Genomic DNA, 22,252 nt, shown 5'->3' on the forward strand with positions numbered 1-22,252 from the left:
ATTAACATTATAGAAAGGTTTCTTGAAGAAATTCTGAGAAATGTGTAAATGCGCTGAGTATTTTTTCAGTAACTTCTAAATTCTTGAGTGTTTTGTGGAATTCTTCAAATTATTCTGAATATTTGATGGTGATTGAGAATTTCTGGCATATATTTGAATAGAATATTAGACAATTTCTGAAAAAAAATTGGAGTATCTCGTAAGCGATATTTGCATAAAAGGAGTGTTTTAAAAGAAATTTTTGAAGAAAGCATGAATGAGATAAGTAGAGTATTCTTATAAATCAATTCTAAATAAGACGAGGATACTAGAAAATATCCATATAATATATGAATAAAATGAACATCTCGTGAATGATATTCAAACAATATAAGTGTTAAATAACTTCCGCTGAATGTATGACTGCAATGAGAATCTTTAAATTGACTCCGCAATATTTTAGTAATTTATGAAAACTTTGAATATTTCCGAATACTCGATGCCTATTTAGTAGGTCTGATAAATATTTTAATAAGATGAGGAATCCAATAATTTCAGAAAAAAATATATGAGTGAAGGGGCCTAGATAGCCGTAGCGGTAAACGCGCAGCTATTCAGCAAGACCAAGCTGAGGGTCGTGGGTTCAAATCCCACCGGTCGAGGATCTTTTCGGGTCGGAAATTTTCTCGACTTCCCAGGACATCAAGTATCTTCGTACCTGCCACACGATATACGCATGCAAAAATGGTCATTGGCATAGTAAGCTCTCAGTTAATAACTGTGGAAGTGCTCATTAGAACACTAAGCTGAGAAGCAGGCTCTGTCCCAGTGGGGACGTAACGCCAGAAAGAAGAAGAATATGAGTGAAATTTCTCGTGAATGTTATTTATATACGATAAGGGTTTCCTGATGAAATTCTGATGAATGTATGAATGAGATGAGTACTTTTAATTGACTGTAATATTTGAAATATAATAAAATTTGTTGAAAAATCCGGTCTTGATAGCAATTGTGAATTTCTAACTAGCATTTGAATAAGATGAGGATTCCAATATCTGAATAACATATAAATGAAATGCGTGTCTTGTTATTTGAATTACATAATGGTTTCCTAAAGAATTCCTGAAAAATACATGAATGAGATGAGAACTTTATCAATGACTCTGGAATACTTGAGTGTTTTATGAAATTCTTTCAAGTGTTTCAAATACTTGATGCCATTTGAGAAATTCGAAATATGTTTGAATGATATTAGGATATTATAAAACTTCTATTTTATGCATAAAAAAAGTGTTTGACAAGAAGTTTTGAAGAATGCATGCATGAGATAAGTATTTTTTGTTTCATTTAATTTAAAAAAAAATTCTAGAAAATGTCTTGATACTATGATAAAATTAATATCTCGTGAATGATATTCAAATAATATAAGTACTTTTTTTAGAATTTCCGCTAAATATGACTGGGACGAGAATCTTTTCAATGACTCCGGAATATTTCAGTAATTTATGAAAATTTGAATATTTCTAAATTTTTGATGAAAATTGAGAACTTCTGGCAAATATTTTAATGAGATGAGGATTCTACAAAATTTTAGAATACAAGATATATAAATGAGATCAGTTTCTCGTGAATGATACTTATATACGATAATGGTTTCTCTATACAACTCTATTATCAATAAGCTTAAATCCACCCCTATCACCTAACGAAAATATGTATGTATGTAAAAGATATGTTTGTATGTAATGTTTGTAGGGACTGTAATTAGTGTAAAAGTAATAGCCGTCGAATGTAAACAAACGGCTGGAAGATTGTGAGTTTTTATTTTTGATGTATTTTATGTGTTTTTTAAATTAAAATATATTTTAGAGTCCGCAGAAGATGGTCGAAAGCCAGTAAATCGACCGAAACGTCCGGACAGTCTGGCAAATAAAATTTGTGTTTATTTCTCGCCGAAAACCAATCGATGAACCAATGGAGAATTATATACGATAAGGGTTTTTTGAATGAAATTTTAAATTGACTTTAATATTTTAAATGTTCTGGAATTCTTTAAAAAAATTAGAATTCCAGATGGCAATTGAAAATTTCTGACAAATATTTGATTGAGAAATGTAAGAATAAGATGAGTATTTCGGAAATTGCATTTGAATAAGATAGAATTTCTGAATTAAATACGAAAGAAAATATAATATATCTTGAATATTTCAATGATCTCTGGAATCTTTCGCATATTTTTGAATACCTGGGCAGTTTTTGAAAATTTTCTGAATAAGACTATGACATTAGATAATTTCTAATAAGCATTTCGTAAGTAATATTTGCACACGGGAAGTGTTATTAAAGATATTCTGAAGAATGTATGAATTAGATAAATATTTTTTTAGTTTAAATTAAATTGAACCGAGGATACTGGAAAGTCTCTGTTTAATATATGTATATGATAAAAATCTCGTAAATGACATTTGAACAATATAAGTGGTTTTTTAAAGAATTTCCGCTAAAATATATGACTGGGATGAGAATCTTAAAAATGACTCCGGAATATTTGAGTAATTTATTAAATGCTTTGAATATTTCCGAATACTCGATGCTAATTGAGAGCTTCTGACAAATATTTAATAAGATGAGGATTCAAAAAAATTTTAGAAAGAAAAAAAAATAAATGAGTTGAGTATCTCGTGAATGATATTCATATACGATAGGTGTATCTGGTTGAAATACTAATGAATGTATGAATGATTTAAGTATTTTTAAATTACTTTAATATAAGAAATATTATGGAATTCTTTGAAAAATCCGAATTATAGTTAGCAATTGAAAATTTCTGACAACTATTTGAATGAGATAAGGATTCCAAAATATTTCTAATATATAAAAAAATGAGACAGAGACGAGCCTACCAACGACTGAAAGCCTTAGATAGATAATGAAAGTCGAAATGAGGTTTCCACCTTATAAATTATATTTGAATTATATAATGATTTCTCATAGAAATTCTGAAAATTGTATGAATAATGAGTGTTTTTCATTGACTTCGGAATACTTGAGTGTTTAGTGCAATTCATTGAATTATTCTTTTTATTTGATGGCAATTGATAAATTCATGTTTTGAATAAGATTAGGATTTTAGAAAATATCTGAAAAAATTGGAGATAAGTGTGAGTGATATTTGCATAAAATAAGTGTTTTAAAACAAATTCTGCAGAATGCATGAATAGGACAACTTTTACCTTAATTCAATTTCAAATAATACGGGGATACTACAAAACATTTTAATAATATATTAATAAGATGAGTGAATGACATTTAAATAACATAAATACTTTTTTTAAAGTAATTCCGCTGAACGTATAACTGAGATAAGTAATGATTCCGCAATATTTAAGTAAATTATTAATTACTGTGAATATTTCCAAATATGCCTGACGCCAATTGAGAACTTCTGAAAAATATTTGAATGAGATGAGGATGAAAGAAAATTTGAGAAAATTATTATTGAGAAAAGTATCTCGTGAATGTTATTTGAAGGGTTTCTAAAAGAGAATATGACAAATGTATGGATGCGATTGTTTTTTAAGACTATGCAATGCTTAAAATGTTATGGAACTTTTTGAAAAATCTAAATTCTCGATGGCAATTGCGAATTTATGACAAATTTTGAATGAGTTGAGGATTCTAAATAATATTTCAAAGAAATGTGTATTTTGTTAATGACATTTGAGTGATATAATTGTTTCTAAACGAAATTCTAAAGAATGTATGAATGAGATGCAATATGTTTCAACGACTCCGAAATACTTGAGTATTTCATGGATTTTTTTTTTCAAATTTCGTACAATTTTTAGCAATTGAGACATTAGAACATATATTTGTATGAATAAGTATTGTCTTAATTCAATGTTATATAAGACGAGAAAGGATTTTTACGAAATTCTGAGAAATATAAGAATGCGATAAGTATCTCGTAAACAACATTCGACTTAGACAGAATTTTTAAAATGAATACGATATCATGCATGAATGATACGAGTGTTTTCTTAATAACTCTCAAATGCTCTCTGGAATCTTCCGCATAATTTCGAATACCTGGGAATTTCAAAGATTCTGACAACTTTTCAATAAGGATATAAGAAAATTTCTGAATAATAGGAGATAAACATCTCGAAAGTAATATTTGCATATAAAGAAGTGTTTCAAAAGAAATTCTGACGAGAATGGGATAGATATTTTCTCAATATAATTTCAAATGATATGAGTGTCAGAAAATTTTCTAATAATATATGAATAAGATGAGTATCTCATGAATGACATTTGAGTAATATAAATGCTTTTTACAGGAATTTCGCTAAATGTATGACCATGATGTGTATTTTTTGAATGACTCCGGAATACTCGAAATTTCATAAATTAAATTCAAATAGTTTCCAATTATCGATGGCATGATGGCAATCAAGAATTTCTGACAAATATTTTAATGATTTTAATCTTGGAATCCTCATCTCATTTTCGCAATTGCCATCGAGAATTTAGATTTTTCAAAAAGTTCCATAACATTTTAAGCATTGCATAGTCTTAAAAAACAATCGCATCCATACATTTGTCATATTCTCTTTTAGAAACCCTTCAAATAACATTCACGAGATACTTTTCTCAATAATAATTTTCTCAAATTTTCTTTCATCCTCATCTCATTCAAATATTTTTCAGAAGTTCTCAATTGGCGTCAGGCATATTTGGAAATATTCACAGTAATTAATAATTTACTTAAATATTGCGGAATCATTACTTATCTCAGTTATACGTTCAGCGGAATTACTTTAAAAAAAGTATTTATGTTATTTAAATGTCATTCACTCATCTTATTAATATATTATTAAAATGTTTTGTAGTATCCCCGTATTATTTGAAATTGAATTAAGGTAAAAGTTGTCCTATTCATGCATTCTGCAGAATTTGTTTTAAAACACTTATTTTATGCAAATATCACTCACACTTATCTCCAATTTTTTCAGATATTTTCTAAAATCCTAATCTTATTCAAAACATGAATTTATCAATTGCCATCAAATAAAAAGAATAATTCAATGAATTGCACTAAACACTCAAGTATTCCGAAGTCAATGAAAAACACTCATTATTCATACAATTTTCAGAATTTCTATGAGAAATCATTATATAATTCAAATATAATTTATAAGGTGGAAACCTCATTTCGACTTTCATTATCTATCTAAGGCTTTCAGTCGTTGGTAGGCTCGTCTCTGTCTCATTTTTTTATATATTAGAAATATTTTGGAATCCTTATCTCATTCAAATAGTTGTCAAAAATTTTCAATTGCTAACTATAATTCGGATTTTTCAAAGAATTCCATAATATTTCTTATATTAAAGTAATTTAAAAATACTTAAATCATTCATACATTCATTAGTATTTCAACCAGATACACCTATCGTATATGAATATCATTCACGAGATACTCAACTCATTTATTTTTTTTTCTTTCTAAAATTTTTTTGAATCCTCATCTTATTAAATATTTGTCAGAAGCTCTCAATTAGCATCGAGTATTCGGAAATATTCAAAGCATTTAATAAATTACTCAAATATTCCGGAGTCATTTTTAAGATTCTCATCCCAGTCATATATTTTAGCGGAAATTCTTTAAAAAACCACTTATATTGTTCAAATGTCATTTACGAGATTTTTATCATATACATATATTAAACAGAGACTTTCCAGTATCCTCGGTTCAATTTAATTTAAACTAAAAAAATATTTATCTAATTCATACATTCTTCAGAATATCTTTAATAACACTTCCCGTGTGCAAATATTACTTACGAAATGCTTATTAGAAATTATCTAATGTCATAGTCTTATTCAGAAAATTTTCAAAAACTGCCCAGGTATTCAAAAATATGCGAAAGATTCCAGAGATCATTGAAATATTCAAGATATATTATATTTTCTTTCGTATTTAATTCAGAAATTCTATCTTATTCAAATGCAATTTCCGAAATACTCATCTTATTCTTACATTTCTCAATCAAATATTTGTCAGAAATTTTCAATTGCCATCTGGAATTCTAATTTTTTTAAAGAATTCCAGAACATTTAAAATATTAAAGTCAATTTAAAATTTCATTCAAAAAACCCTTATCGTATATAATTCTCCATTGGTTCATCGATTGGTTTTCGGCGAGAAATAAACACAAATTTTATTTGCCAGACTGTCCGGACGTTTCGGTCGATTTACTGGCTTTCGACCATCTTCTGCGGACTCTAAAATATATTTTAATTTAAAAAACACATAAAATACATCAAAAATAAAAACTCACAATCTTCCAGCCGTTTGTTTACATTCGACGGCTATTACTTTTACACTAATTACAGTCCCTACAAACATTACATACAAACATATCTTTTACATACATACATATTTTCGTTAGGTGATAGGGGTGGATTTAAGCTTATTGATAATAGAGTTGTATAGAGAAACCATTATCGTATATAAGTATCATTCACGAGAAACTGATCTCATTTATATATCTTGTATTCTAAAATTTTGTAGAATCCTCATCTCATTAAAATATTTGCCAGAAGTTCTCAATTTTCATCAAAAATTTAGAAATATTCAAATTTTCATAAATTACTGAAATATTCCGGAGTCATTGAAAAGATTCTCGTCCCAGTCATATTTAGCGGAAATTCTAAAAAAAGTACTTATATTATTTGAATATCATTCACGAGATATTAATTTTATTATAGTATCAAGACATTTTCTAGAATTTTTTTTTAAATTAAATGAAACAAAAAATACTTATCTCATGCATGCATTCTTCAAAACTTCTTGTCAAACACTTTTTTTATGCATAAAATAGAAGTTTTATAATATCCTAATATCATTCAAACATATTTCGAATTTCTCAAATGGCATCAAGTATTTGAAACACTTGAAAGAATTTCATAAAACACTCAAGTATTCCAGAGTCATTGATAAAGTTCTCATCTCATTCATGTATTTTTCAGGAATTCTTTAGGAAACCATTATGTAATTCAAATAACAAGACACGCATTTCATTTATATGTTATTCAGATATTGGAATCCTCATCTTATTCAAATGCTAGTTAGAAATTCACAATTGCTATCAAGACCGGATTTTTCAACAAATTTTATTATATTTCAAATATTACAGTCAATTAAAAGTACTCATCTCATTCATACATTCATCAGAATTTCATCAGGAAACCCTTATCGTATATAAATAACATTCACGAGAAATTTCACTCATATTCTTCTTCTTTCTGGCGTTACGTCCCCACTGGGACAGAGCCTGCTTCTCAGCTTAGTGTTCTAATGAGCACTTCCACAGTTATTAACTGAGAGCTTACTATGCCAATGACCATTTTTGCATGCGTATATCGTGTGGCAGGTACGAAGATACTTGATGTCCTGGGAAGTCGAGAAAATTTCCGACCCGAAAAGATCCTCGACCGGTGGGATTTGAACCCACGACCCTCAGCTTGGTCTTGCTGAATAGCTGCGCGTTTACCGCTACGGCTATCTAGGCCCCTTCACTCATATATTTTTTTCTGAAATTATTGGATTCCTCATCTTATTAAAATATTTATCAGACCTACTAAATAGGCATCGAGTATTCGGAAATATTCAAAGTTTTCATAAATTACTAAAATATTGCGGAGTCAATTTAAAGATTCTCATTGCAGTCATACATTCAGCGGAAGTTATTTAACACTTATATTGTTTGAATATCATTCACGAGATGTTCATTTTATTCATATATTATATGGATATTTTCTAGTATCCTCGTCTTATTTAGAATTGATTTATAAGAATACTCTACTTATCTCATTCATGCTTTCTTCAAAAATTTCTTTTAAAACACTCCTTTTATGCAAATATCGCTGACGAGATACTCCAACTTTTTTTCAGAAATTGTCTAATATTCTATTCAAATATATGCCAGAAATTCTCAATCACCATCAAGTATTCAGAATAATTTGAAGAATTCCACAAAACACTCAAGAATTCAGAAGTTACTGAAAAAATACTCAGCGCATTTACACATTTCTCAGAATTTCTTCAAGAAACCTTTCTATAATTTTAATATCATTTACAGATTCCCATCACAGTTATATATTTTTCAGAAATATTTTGGAATCCTCTTCTCATTAAAATATTTGTCAGAAATTCTCGATTGGCATGATGGCATCGATAATTCGTGACTGTTCAAAGTATTTCATAAATTATTCGAGTATTCCGGAGTAATTAAAAAATTACTCATCTTAGTCATACATTTAGCGGAATTCCTGTAAAAAGCATATTACTCAATTATCATTCATGAGATACTCATCTTATTCATATATTATTGAGAAATTTTCTGACACTCATATCATTTGAAATTATATTGAGAAAATATCTATCCCATTCTCGTCAGATTTTCTTTTGAAACACTTCTTTATATGCAAATATTACTTTCGAGATGTTTATCTCCTATTATTCAGAAATTTTCTTATATTCTTATCTAATTGAAAAAGTTGTCAGAATCTTTGAAATTCGCAGATATTCGAAAATATGCGGAAGATTTCAGAGAGCATTCAAATAGTCGAGAGTTATTTAGAAAACAGTCGTATCATTCATGCATGATACCGTATTTATTTTAGAAATTCACTCTTATTCGAATGTTGTTTTCGAGATACTTATCGCATTCTTATATTTATCAGAATTTTCGTAAAAATCCTCATCTCATTAAAATATTTTCGGATTTTTTCCAAAGAACTCCATAATATTTTAAATATTGAAGTTAAATAAAAATACTCATCTTATTTATACATTTATCAAAATTTCATTCAGAAACCATATATGAATATTATTCACGAGAAACTCATTTCATTTAAATATTTTGTTATACTTAATTTTTTCAAAATCCTCATCGCATGAAAATATTTGCCAGAAGTTCTCAAATAACATCGAATATTCAGAAATATTCAAAATTTTCATAAATAACTGAGTTATTCCGGATTCATTCAAAATATTCTCATCTCAGTCGAACATTCAGCGGTAATTCTTAAAAAAGGAGCATATATTGTTTGAATAATTTATTTAATTATATTCATATAATATTGAGACGTCTTATTTAAAATTGCATTAAAAAAATACTTATCTCAATCATGCATACTTCAGAATTTCTTTTAAAACATTCTTTTTATGCAAATATCACTGACGATATACTCTATTTTTTTCAGAAATTTTCTAATATTCTAATCTCATTCAAATATAGGTCAGAAATTCTCAATCACCATCAAATATTCAGAATAATTTAAAGAATTCCACAAAACACAAGTATTTCTAAGTTGCTGAAAAAATGCGAATGTTTCGAGAGAGCATTCAAATATTCGAGAGTTTACTAGAAAATACTCATTTCGTTTATACATTGAACCCTTATTTCATTTGAATGTAATGTATTACTCAAAATTTTGGTAAAGCTCCTCATCTCATTCAAATATTTGTCTGGAATGCCCATTTGTCATCAGGTATTCGGAAATATTCAAATTATTCCATAAAAATCTCAAATATTATTAGGATTTATTTTAATAAACCTACATGTCATACAAATAGTGTTCTTGTCATAGCTTTGTTTGTTTTCAACTCGATGTATTTCAAAATATTGTACACTTCATCAAAGACTTTTTAAGCAATCATCTTTTCATATTGCAGCCTTTTTCAGTGTCTACCAGTAATTGGAAAATATTCAACAAATTCCCAATAATCACATTCAAATTGTCTGCCCAAAGTTCTCAGCCACAAACAATTAGAATATTTTCAATGAATTTCGAGCATCCCACTTAGAAAGCCTTGAGATACAAATATTTACTCGGAATTTCCAATGCCAATTGTAATTTGAAATATTTAATTCAAGATCAGTTGCATCGTATACTTAGTACATTCCGCACAAGCACGCTCGCTTGATACATACAGCACGAGCATGTTGATCGCCAGGAGCAAGCTGAGAACCGACCGCTCTGAAATTAAAAATGACTTATGACGTATTATTTACTAATTTAGAAAACTCTAATCCCCCAATATATTTTATTCAACAAAATTAAGAAGATTTGTTCAGAACAATTTGCAGATAAAATTAAAATTGATCCAAGAATTCGAGGCTCGAAGTAATCAACACGTGATACCAATATCAATATCAACAGATCACCCATCCTACATCATTAGCAAAATGACTCACAGTTAGATGAACACATTTCATTTATCGCTTGTTGGTCGGTTTTTCGTATTCCTACTTCCCACGGCCCGCTGCTGTTGCAGCGGAAATCATTTGCGCATGAAATGGAAATTGAAAAAGTATGCTATGAATTTTATTTTTCAGCCTTATAATTAGCACCAATAGATTGCAAATTTTCTCAGCAATTCATTGGTATATAAAAAAATGTATGCTTTCATATTAGAAAACCAAATAATCTTGGGGCAAACAACTGCATGTCTTACGAGCGCACACACCATCCATACTAATACCATCCTTTGCCACGTTCAAAGAGTAACGGTTCATTTCTTCAACGGCTAGGGTGGGCATGCGAATTTTCATATAATTTCAATATTGCAATTGGAGCAGTCAAATTTATTTCAGAAAAGCATCAGTTAGATAGGTAGTTTACTCATCATTTTCAAATAAACATGGAACATAACAACACTTTCTTATCAGGTTTTAGCAAACATAATTTTATATATTGTTGACATCTGTTCCCTCATGCAAATCATAATTAGTGTGGAAGCGTCAAATCAATTCTAACTCGCGCAAAAGTTTTATCAAGTTGTTTTATATTTCTTTCACTGCTGAACTGGGAATAAAAGTGCGAGATTGCTTCGAATCATGGTGGTGTCTTCAGATCATTTATTCTTTGGACTGCGATGAATAATCCCGCTGAAGTAACTGACTCGATTTGATGCCATCGCGCACTTTCATTAGCGTTCCCGCACTTGTAAAAACTTTTGCGATAGTCCAGTAGTGAAATAAGTATCATTATGAACTTTCACCATGAAATTGTACTTATCCAAGAAACAAAATATCTCTATCATCAAAACTCATCAACCACCAGAAAGTTTCCCATTAGCTGCAACATGGATTACTCCTAGAATTCATTTTGCCCACTTGGATGAACTTAGCCTGATTCATCGACCGTTGCATGGCTATCGTTGGCAATTTGATGGCTAATTTTATGATAAAAATGATGATTTTTAAATCGCGTTTAAAAAACATTCCCGTATTCCTGCCTAATTTTATTGGAAATATTTTTTTACAGGAATAATCCTTGAGGAAATATCTATCGATGGATGTTTTCCAATTTTTAAAATATGCCCCCAAACAGCTTCTATCAGATGAAATAGCAAGCAATGTCTTATATTTTCGGCATTTCATTTACCACTCAAAAGACATTCCAGCTAAATCTAATAACTTTATGAACATGGTTTCTTCACAAGAAATAATCTCCTTTTAATTTCGAAGAGACAAGTGAGTTTAGAATTTTGAATAAAGTGGTCAAATTTGTTAAAATTGCGATCAAAGTTGCCCGCGCGCATTTCAGACGCGCCACTGACTTGGGCCTTAAATAGTGGTTTCTGCGCTCGTGTACATACACGCTACATGTCACCAATACTACTTAAAGAGTGCTGGTTGAAAATATAAACAAAGATCAGCTGTTCCCAGCAAAATCAAACGGCAGTATTTTCAACCAGCAAATTTGCGCACGTGTTCGTGACACCGCTCGGCGAGAGCTCAATTACATGATGTTGAGAAGGAAGTGAGGAAGGATGGGTAGATTAAAGCGTTTTGACTTACTGGGTGGGTGTGGTAGGTTGGTAAGAGTTCGAAAACTTTCGTCGATTCTTGACTCACTTCATCCCACGACATATGTTCCTGATGATAAAATATCGAAATTGGGACGCATAAAAATTTACATGCATCGCCAGCGTACGCACTGCATTGAAAGTGAGCTCAGCGTATATCAACAGATCGAACAAATTCAATTGACGGAACGAACTCATACGCAAATCCTCCGCTTTCATGACTGCACTCGCATATTTCACAGGGAGTCTGCTGCTGGCAAAGACCAACACACATGCAAAAAAAAGTTTTCAAACCAGAACAAACTCACCGGATTCGCCTGCAATTTTTCCCTATCAAGGAGAGCGCTCGCCGTCTTCGTTTTTGCACCTACACTACAACGTGATGCAACACCACGTCACACTTCTCACTTTCGCCGTATCATTAACACAATAATATTTCTTCTTTCGAATTCTGTTCAGTTTGACTTTCACTCACACTTTGAAAATAACGGAGGAGAAGCTAAATTACTTCACAACTAACCACGCGGATGCAACATGAAAATTCATATTTTCATTTAGGAAAAACGACACTTCAACAACATCAAAGAATGAATAATAAAATGCTCCCCGATTCATAACACTTTTCCACACCAATCACAAATTCCTCAAACTCGGGCTTAACGGTGACAATCACTTGCGGAGAGAACAACGGAGACGTCTGCTCGTGGCGGAGTAACAAACCGAACTGCATGGCACGTAATTTTTTATGATAATCATATAAAACGAGTTGCAACTGAACATTCAACGATAATTAATGTAAACTGTCTCATTGCATTCAAAAATGCTTGCAATCTTGAGTGAAACTGAAACATTTCATGATCTTACATCCAACATTCGCCAATATTGCATGCTTTCTTGCATCTTGAAAGTGAAATTGCAAACAAGAATGCTCGGTTTTCATGATTCTACGCTGAATATTCTGTCATATATAATGCACATGGATGAATCGACGGCTTGTCATTTGATGTGCATTATTTATTATTGAATTTTCAGCGTGAAAATCATGTAAACTGATCCGTTTCGCATGCAACATTCTTTAAGAGAGGACGTTACGTGTTCAATACTAGCGATTTTGCTAGCAATGTTGGATATAATAGATGTGGTTGTAGCTACAACCATTGTATAATACATGGAAAATGGCTTTGCATGATTGAAGCAAAAATTACGTAACGTGTAAATCTAAGATTTTTTTTGGTGTTTACTTCAAATCGAGAAACATAAGTTTTTCATAAACATTTTAGTGATTTTCAAATCGATTTTTTTTTCTTGCCAACCAAACAAGGTCAAAAATCTAAATATGACGTTTTGTAGGGCAACCCATGGGCTTTCATTTGAGGTGTAATCCAGATATGCCACTTCATAAACTTTCTAAAAAAAATTTTTTTTTGGGGTCGTGTTTGAACTTTAGTTATTTTGCGAGTACCGCAACTCCCTTGCATAGAGAGGTTGTATTAATGTTCTTCGATCGAGCTAAAAATAACGGAGTTGTTTTCCTATATAAAAGAAGATATTTCGCAAAATTTCAGATTTTTTTATTAGGAGGAAGTGGGACAAAATAATCACAAATAATTGAATATGAGAAAACATACAAATTCAAGTAAACTGCTATAGCTGTTTCTAAATGTTTCAAATCGAAAAAAAAAAACTGTTTGTTTAATAAAATTAGTTTTTTCTTTCAAATCGATTTTTTTTTTGTCAACCGAACTAAATCAAAAAACTTAATATGAAGTTTTGTAGGGCAACTTAAGGGCTCATATGCGGTGTAACGTGGAGAATCAAAATTCGAACCAACTCAACTTTTCACTTTTAGAACGTTTAATTTCCGGATTTACAAAACGACGAAAGTAAGATTTTCAACTTTCGCCGCCCCGCTGTATGGAGTGACAAAGTGACTTAACCACGAATCAAAACAAAACACTACTTGAGTCGATTTTACACTGGTAGAAAAACGTCGCAAGTAACTGAATAAAACGGCTTTTCACTCTGTCATAAAATTCTTGTGTGAAATAATAGGAACTCCATAGTCTTTGAACGGGAGCTCATTGTATGCAAAATTTAAGAAATGTACACGTCGAAAAAATGTTAAAAAAGGTGATTAATTTTAAAACAGTTTTAGAAGACAGGTTGTTTTTCTTCTTAATTAATTTTCTCATAACCGTATGAAAGTTACTTACGTCTATTTGAAAAAGTAATCGAGAAATGTGCTTTTCATAGAAACATTACTCTTACACTTAGCATAGCCTATACTTCAAACACAGTTACAAAAAAATGTTACAAATATATGACGATTTGTTTTATATTTATGGTGAAGTTTGAATGTTATGTGCATAAAATTGTTATTGAACCCTTTCTTCATGAACTATGGACACATTATGTGCTCTTCATATAGTGATGATGTATTTTGAAATTATTTACTGGTACAATTTTTCTTTTGTAATCCACCATTACAATTTGTGATATGTTTCATAAATGAATGAAATATTGTTCCATAAACAACTTCAGTGAAACCGATATAACCACAAATTTTCTACCCTAAAGTGTAACTGATTTTTGTTTTTTCTATGGAGCAATTTCATTTTTTTATTCGTACATCAAATGGGCTGCCAAACTGATTTTGCTGATTATCTTATTCCACCATTCATCAAGCATGAAAGCAATCGGAACGAAATGAAACGAATGATATCAGAGAGGAACCAAAATCAAGGGTATCACACCACCATTTCCACGATTGATACGTCCTCTGTAGCCCGCAATCAACAGTGCAACCATCGCAATGTTGTATGGTGGAGGTGGAAAGCAATACTCGTTCAACCGATGCTTCCGATTTCGCTCGATGATATTGCACAACTTCAGTTATTCGTCGACATTGTACATACAGGATGTCTTTTTCTTTCGGCTCCCCCTTTTGGTAGTCTTGTGGTCCGAGCTGCAGAACAGTGGCAAGAAGTGTTTTGAATTTTAAAAACGAATGCTAGAATTGAATATTTTATTGTGCTGAAAAGCACATATCTACGCCAATTTTCACATCAGCTGAGTTGTACAGTGGAGGGAGCACGGACGCTAGACGGAGAACATATCCATCGCAAACCATTTCAGTATCATTCGACCAGCACACAAGTTCTTGGGTAAACGTGTTGTCATGCTTAGTATCGTAGCAGGAATATTCACATAAATGGTGTATGTTTTGGATAACCAATTGTTTTCATTTTGTATGGATGCTATTTTCAAACACTAACTATTATTTTAAATCAATCTTATGTCGGTTCTATGCCTTGACCCAAATTTGAGATGCACGACCTTTTTCCAATTAAGTAGTTCTTTCTATTAATGTCACTTTAACCTGATTGTCGAAGCAAGAGGAGGTAATTTGTGACAGCACATTTTGGGTAACACGCCAACAGTAGATAGGCGCTTATGGCGCGGTAATTTGTCCGATGACGAGATACACCGACGCCTCATCGCATCCTCTTCTCTTTACCTCTTGTATTTTTTAAATCTCTTGTATCTTTTAATACTCTAACTATTCCTATACCTGATGCAGCATGATTTCGATAATCTCCTGGACTGGCAAGCTGGCCCAAGTAACATTGGTAGCTCAATGACAGCTTATTCAACTGAAATTCTGCTTATACTGCCTCTTTTCAGCTACCAATGTTACCTGGGGGGTTTCCACATCCAAACTATCGACAAGACAGATAGTCTATCGACCTCGTAATTGGAGCACCAACTCTAAAGTTAAGCATTGAAGCTCGCAATTCTTCATCGAGCACGCCGGCTCGACACCAAACCTTTAAACTAACCTCTAGTCATTCTGCTAGCTTGGAGAGCCAAGCCTCAAGCAAGGAGCTACCACCTATAGCACCATGTCGAGTACGGCATCTTGCGTGCCGTAGCATTGCCCCTCTCTAACGAAAAAGACACCCCCCCCCCTCCTAAAACCAGTATCGTAGTAACCCAGAGCTCTGACGAGCTTGATCACAGAAGATCATTGTATAACACTTCCCGTACTGATCCAAACACGCCGCACTGTGTCCTTAATTGAGCCCGGACCGGGCACTCCATCAAAAGATGATTAACATCTAACCTCTGATCGCAAGACTGGCAATACACAGTATCGCCCCTGAACCTTGGCCCATTAGTGAGTCGAGCATGTCAGACCCTCAACCGAGTCATAATTTTCTGATCTCAAGGATTATGGTGGCTCGCTATTCTTCTGATGAGTTATTGATTCCGCGTAGGACAGCCTACCGTGCGTTAAACCATTCGGCGTTCTATACGCTTCGAGGCAATTGCTTCACCCAGCGGAAGGCACGGTAGGTACCTCCTGTAGAGCACGATGAAGGTCTTATTGCCTGGGATACCCGCGTGGCCTGGTACCTAGACGAAGGTCATGTTCGAGAATCGTTGTACTTCTATCAACCACGGATGACCAATCCACCCATGATCAATGGCGGAGAGACATCTTTCGGGATCAGAGTACACGACAGTCTGAACCTCGTTAGCGAGTTTATAAGCCTGCAACAGGGCGTAGGCCTCAGTTGAGGAGTCGAGGCCTTGTGCAATAAACGATCGAGCTTTAAGAAGAACGTCTCCGACCCGTAGGCACACCGAAATGCGTTTTGCTGTGGGTGGATTCGTTCATGCCTCTCTAACTGCGTTGACAAGCGTCGACTAGCCATAGGTTCGAGTGTCATAGCCATGCTACTAAGCAGCGTTATCAGTATATATTCCTCTGTCCGCATTTTACCCTTCCTTGGTTTAGGGGTAGGAATATTGTTCGGGAATGAACATAAGAATTTACAGGCGAAGCAATGGACTGGGGTGCGCAGCAATGATACTGGAGCGCCATGGTTCATAGTATCCAAAAGAGCCAACTGGCCAATTATAGGTAGCTTCATTAGGAAAATACATCGACAGGACCCGCAGCCTTTCCAGTGCAGCGACTGAGGGCCTATTCGAGTTGGTTCAAATCAAGATCTCTGTTATGTGTGTGTGTGTGTGTGTGTGTGTGTATACAATCCACCTCCCACTGACCGGCAGTGCTTTTATGGAAGAAAATTGTATGCATGTATTTATTGATACCCTTTGATATCTTTATATCTGCAGACAATTTTAGCCCAGGAGATGAAAGGTGATAGCTCTACTGAAATTCCAACGACCCATTTCAAGAATGGCAGTAAATACACACACATTCTGAGGTCATTTTCATATACAGTAAGCCCCGCATAAAAACACCCAAATATCAAATGGATATCTGAAATGTTTTTACACTTCCCGAATCGAAAATTAAATTTTCGACCCTGGCGCGTATTTAGTTTCATAGGGAAATAGTTGAGTAAATAATAATAAAGAATTAATTTACCAGGATGTAACGCTGTTTCTCCCGTCGCCGCACTGTGCTTACCGCAAAATACTACACACTTTCACTACCCTACACACGTAACATGATCAATTCTTACCGCATCACCTGCCCCGGCAGGAGCAAGCGGCACCGTCAAAGGAGCCCGCAAATCACGCCAATCTTCTCCACCCTAACTGCACTGCGCGCCTAACACGTTTAATCCTGCTTGACCGCTTCACCCGCCCCCGCAGGAGCAAGCGTCACGGTCAAAGGAGCACACACTACTCCGTTCAAATCAAGATCTCTGTTATAGTCTAAAATCAGACTACGACGAATTAAAAAGAAAAAGAAAGAAAAGAAAATTAAACAGCCCGTCCTTTTAAGCATTTCACTTTTTTTTTTTAAACAATGGGATTCATTAGAGAACCGTAAGACGGGGTTGGTAGTCCAATGGCTACCGCTTCTTCTTCATAAGCAGAAGGTCATGGATTCAATCCCAGGCCCTGTCCTTTTCCTCGTACTTTGTAGTTGTAGTTGCACTCTTAATATATCACAGTTGATCTATCATAGTTCATAGCATTTGCTAGAACCCGAGACGGACAGAAATAAATCGTTTTCCTATGCTTCCATTCTTTCATCATTATAGCACGCCTTTCCATACGCCTGATACATAGACAGTCTGTTAACCAAACCAGCAAGCCTCACTGCCATAAAAATTACCCCACCCTTTCACCCTTCCCGCATGAACTGGCATAGACGCAGTTGTATATACGGTCTACCGTGGGATCCAGTTGAATGCATCATTCCCATCATTGGTCAGCATTCTGATGTGGTAGGCACCATTGTTGCCTAAAAATAGAAGATCGCCAGCATTTATACACTGAGGGTGTCTGTTAATCCCAAGCAGTCATCTGGTTGGTTCCTTGTGTAAATGCAGCTGATCTGGCGATACTGGAGTAGCAACCACGGGCGGCCAATCAAGCTCAAGCTCAAGCTCAATAGGATTCATTAGAGAAACGTATTCTGATAACAATTTCATTAGTAAATGTTACACCAACTTGGACTGTTTCATTGGTTTTGAACATTGCATCAAACATTTAACTCAATTATTCAGTTAAAAAATCAAAATCAGATGGATACATGTTAGTATAAGTAAGTTTACTTTATATTGATTTTCAGTTAAGATTTTCCGTTGATGGTGAGACGGAATAGTAATTAGCTACGGCGGCATAAGCTTGAGTGGTTTTATTTGATTTGTAACAACTCGAACGGTTACCCGTAGACAGAAAATAAGAAAAAGAGAAGCTGGAATTACCTGTGACAACATTGACATAGGGTAGGGTAACTCTATGTAATACGCCCCAACGGGGCAACACGCCCCTCTTCATTTTCACGGGATTGTTGCTTATTTTACACGTAAATATTTAAAATATCCGCGTAAAAATGATGTTGCGCATGTATGTTTTTTGAAACGTTTAAATAATCAATAGAAATTCTAAAAATATCGAAAATCAGTTCAGTTCAGTGTAGTGTAAAAACCTGTAATATCAGTGACGATCGCTTCCTATGGAAGTGCGAGTTTTGCTCCAAAAACTACCACTCGGCGTGCATTGGAGTACAATGGCACCAAGAGTGTTTTATCTTGTCCTACATGGTTCCTCTATGTGACGATTGTCAGCACAATTTGAAAACCGGCATTGACACCCGCAAAGTGCTGCATCAACAGCAGCAGCTAATTGATTCAATTAGGGCGCAAATTAACGCCAATCTTCGAATAGCTGCTGATCTGAAAAAAGCTCAGCTTTAGCTCAAGGAATCGGTGCTGTGCATTAACAGCAGCACATCGTCGAGCGTATCAAATGCTGTATCGGCATTATCGCGTGTGGCCGAAAAATATTCAGGAAATACAAATGATATGCCCAGCAACGATTTGATTGCACTAAAAAACCATCTGGCCTTTTAGATATTTCAATGAAATCTTCAAAACAACATATTGAAAATTTTGTAGAGGCATCAACGGAGGATCTGACTGATGAATTAAAAAAATATCTGTACCGATTTTCAGTCGTTGAGCAGCCTAACTATTGAAATGGCTGCTCATTGCAATGAACATGACGCTAGCATTGGCACTGCCCGATTTGTGGAAGATGACCCACCGCCAAGCCTATCACAAGAGTTGGCTGAAACTGCTGATTTGAACTCTGGTACCGCAAGTTGTCGTTTACTTGGAACTAAAAAAGTTTGGCGTTTAGACTGGACCCAAAGCCAAAGAAAAGACCCAAAAGCGGAAGAAAGCAAAGAAAGGCTTCAACACTTCTAAGAACACCACAAATACTAATATGCACAACAAAGAAAAGCCGTTAAATGTTTTACCAAACTTTATTAACTACAACGACAGTCACTTAAGGCGCAGAAGTAACGGAAAGTGTGATCATGACTACAGCCAAAAACCAAAGTTGTTCATAAACAGATGTCGAAAGGAAAACAATTTCATTCCACCTGACAAGGAGCTTCTGGCTGTAGCAAAGGATCGATTCCCGGGACCGCCAACAAACTATCCACCTATACAATTCCAAAGGGGGGAAACTCTAAACCCCTATCCAGTCTGCAATGGTCAACAACGTCATGTTCCCGCCACCAGCTAACCATCAAACTGCATGGAGTCGAGCTGTCCTTCAACATCAACTGCATCATGCAAATCGTGTGGATGTACTAGGTACTCGTGTTTTCAACGAAACTGACGCTCTCCATAGATGAAGGAAACAACAATGACGTGTTAGATCTAAACATATCTTCAAGTTTAACTATCGCAATTTTACTCCAATAAACTTCAAATTTGGTGTGTATGTACTTTGATGCTACATTAACAAATGTTCAAAAAATTATAGAAAAATACTTACTTACAGCGGCACCACAAGTGAATGAAAAATGACCCAATCTCACCCCATAGAGGGGGTGACAATGGGTCACAGTAATTAAAATAACTTGTTTTTGAGAATATGATTGCAAAACCATTCACAGGTGAAAAATATTGATAAAATACGATGCAAACAAGACGTAAAGATATTACAGATGTTTCACAAGTATGATAAACCCACCTAAAAGAACGATTATGACAAAAATTGAAAAGCTATGAGAAAAAAATATGTAAACCCAACATTTATCGTCAAGTTTATAAACATTTTCTTGTTTTTCCCCCAAATTGTCTCCAAAGTCTCATCCCCATTGCCATAAAGCCTATTCAATTTCCCCAAAGGTGTACTGAAAGTGATTATTTTAAACCTTCGCAAATAGTTAAATTTCGGTGTGGCATTCCACGATCAATACATTTCAGGCAGATGTTGACGTCATAATCCCGGTATTTCAGCGATCCAACTCATTTGTACTTCCCTGAGATGTTTCTATAATATAAAAACACTGATAAATAATTAAATTAAAAAAATCCATTTGATAAAATTGTACGATGTTGCTGCGCACGAAACATAGTGTCTGGTTTGAGAAGTTGTCAGAATGCGTTGCTTTGTTATTCAATGCACGGAATACTCAAGTAGACTTGATTAATGTTTCAGAGATACTGTATTTAGAAAGAATAAACACATCTTAATGAAAAAAGGGAACACCCGGTGCCGTAAAATGTCAAAAAAGTGGACTTGCAATTTCATTTACTATCGTTCTTACTTGACCCAACCTCACCCCCATTTTTGATGTTTTAGACACCGTACCGAAAAAAAATAATTTTTTGTGGAAAAATCAAATAGAATCCGGAAAATACGTATGAAGTGTAATGAAAAGACTTTCAACCTTCTACTAATATAACGATAGAGGTTAAAGTACATGCGTGCTACTTTGCACAGAAGAAATATAATGTTGCAGAATTTATTTAGTTTCAACATACAAGTTTATCGATATAGTAAACGAAAACTACTATTTCTTAAAATGTATATTGTGATGAATTACGTGCAATTATATGTTCCCTAACATATAAATTATTAATTTTAGTTATATTAGCGTTATTGGCTGAAATATTTCATAAATCATATTTTTCGTTTTGACCCAATCTCACACTCTAGACCCATTGTCACCCCCATCGACGGTACACAGTTAGTTTGGAAACAGAAACTAGCTGGGATGAATCTGTGAATAGTGAAGAAGTTTTTTGGAAATAATTATAATGTTTGAAGGAATGATCGTGACTGTCAAACGTCTGAGAAGAAGTCAGGAGGAGGAGTCTTAATTGCAATTTCTACAGTGCAGAGATCATAGAAATCACTAAATTTTAAGAGTTCGAAAGTGCACATAGCAGGCGTAACGCATGTGTTTGTGTCTGTGTATTTTCCGCCGAAAAACGTTCGTAAAATAGTTTATGAGAAATTTTACAGTATTGTTGAACATGTAACCTTCCGAAACAAAAGTGCAGATATATAGAGATTTCAATCAACGTGATATTGATTTCTTCCCAGACGTCGACAATGAGAGCATCCTGCTGCCAATATTTGGAGAAAATGAGGCTTTCCGATTTATATGTGATACATCGGCAAGTCTAGGTCTAAACCATATTAACCACGTTAAAAATCAGCAGAACTGTTATTTAGATCTCTAAATGACGAATACTGATGAAGATTTCTGTGTGGTAGAATCATTGACTCCCTTATGGAAATAACAGCCCTAAAGATTGCGACTTTGAAGAAGTTCATGATTATCGTTCATCAAATTATGACAATATAAGACAGAAAATCAATCAAGTAAGTGGGCAAAATGTGTTAAGAAACGAAGAAAATGTTGGCAGATTGTTTTACAAATTTTTTAACGAAATAATACACGACGATATACCCTTAATTATAAGAAGAAAAATTTCTTTAATTACGTTAAAACAAAAACCAAATTTGACAACTTTTCATCTGAAATGTACCTTGATGATAAAATTGGTGTGAACCCTGAAGAATGTTGCAATCTTTATGCAACATTTTTTTCAAGACGTTTACACTACTTATTCGGAAAATAATCGAGATCG

Source organism: Aedes aegypti, chromosome 1, assembly GCF_002204515.2.
Source record: "Aedes aegypti strain LVP_AGWG chromosome 1, AaegL5.0 Primary Assembly, whole genome shotgun sequence".
Taxonomy (NCBI): domain Eukaryota; kingdom Metazoa; phylum Arthropoda; class Insecta; order Diptera; family Culicidae; genus Aedes; species Aedes aegypti.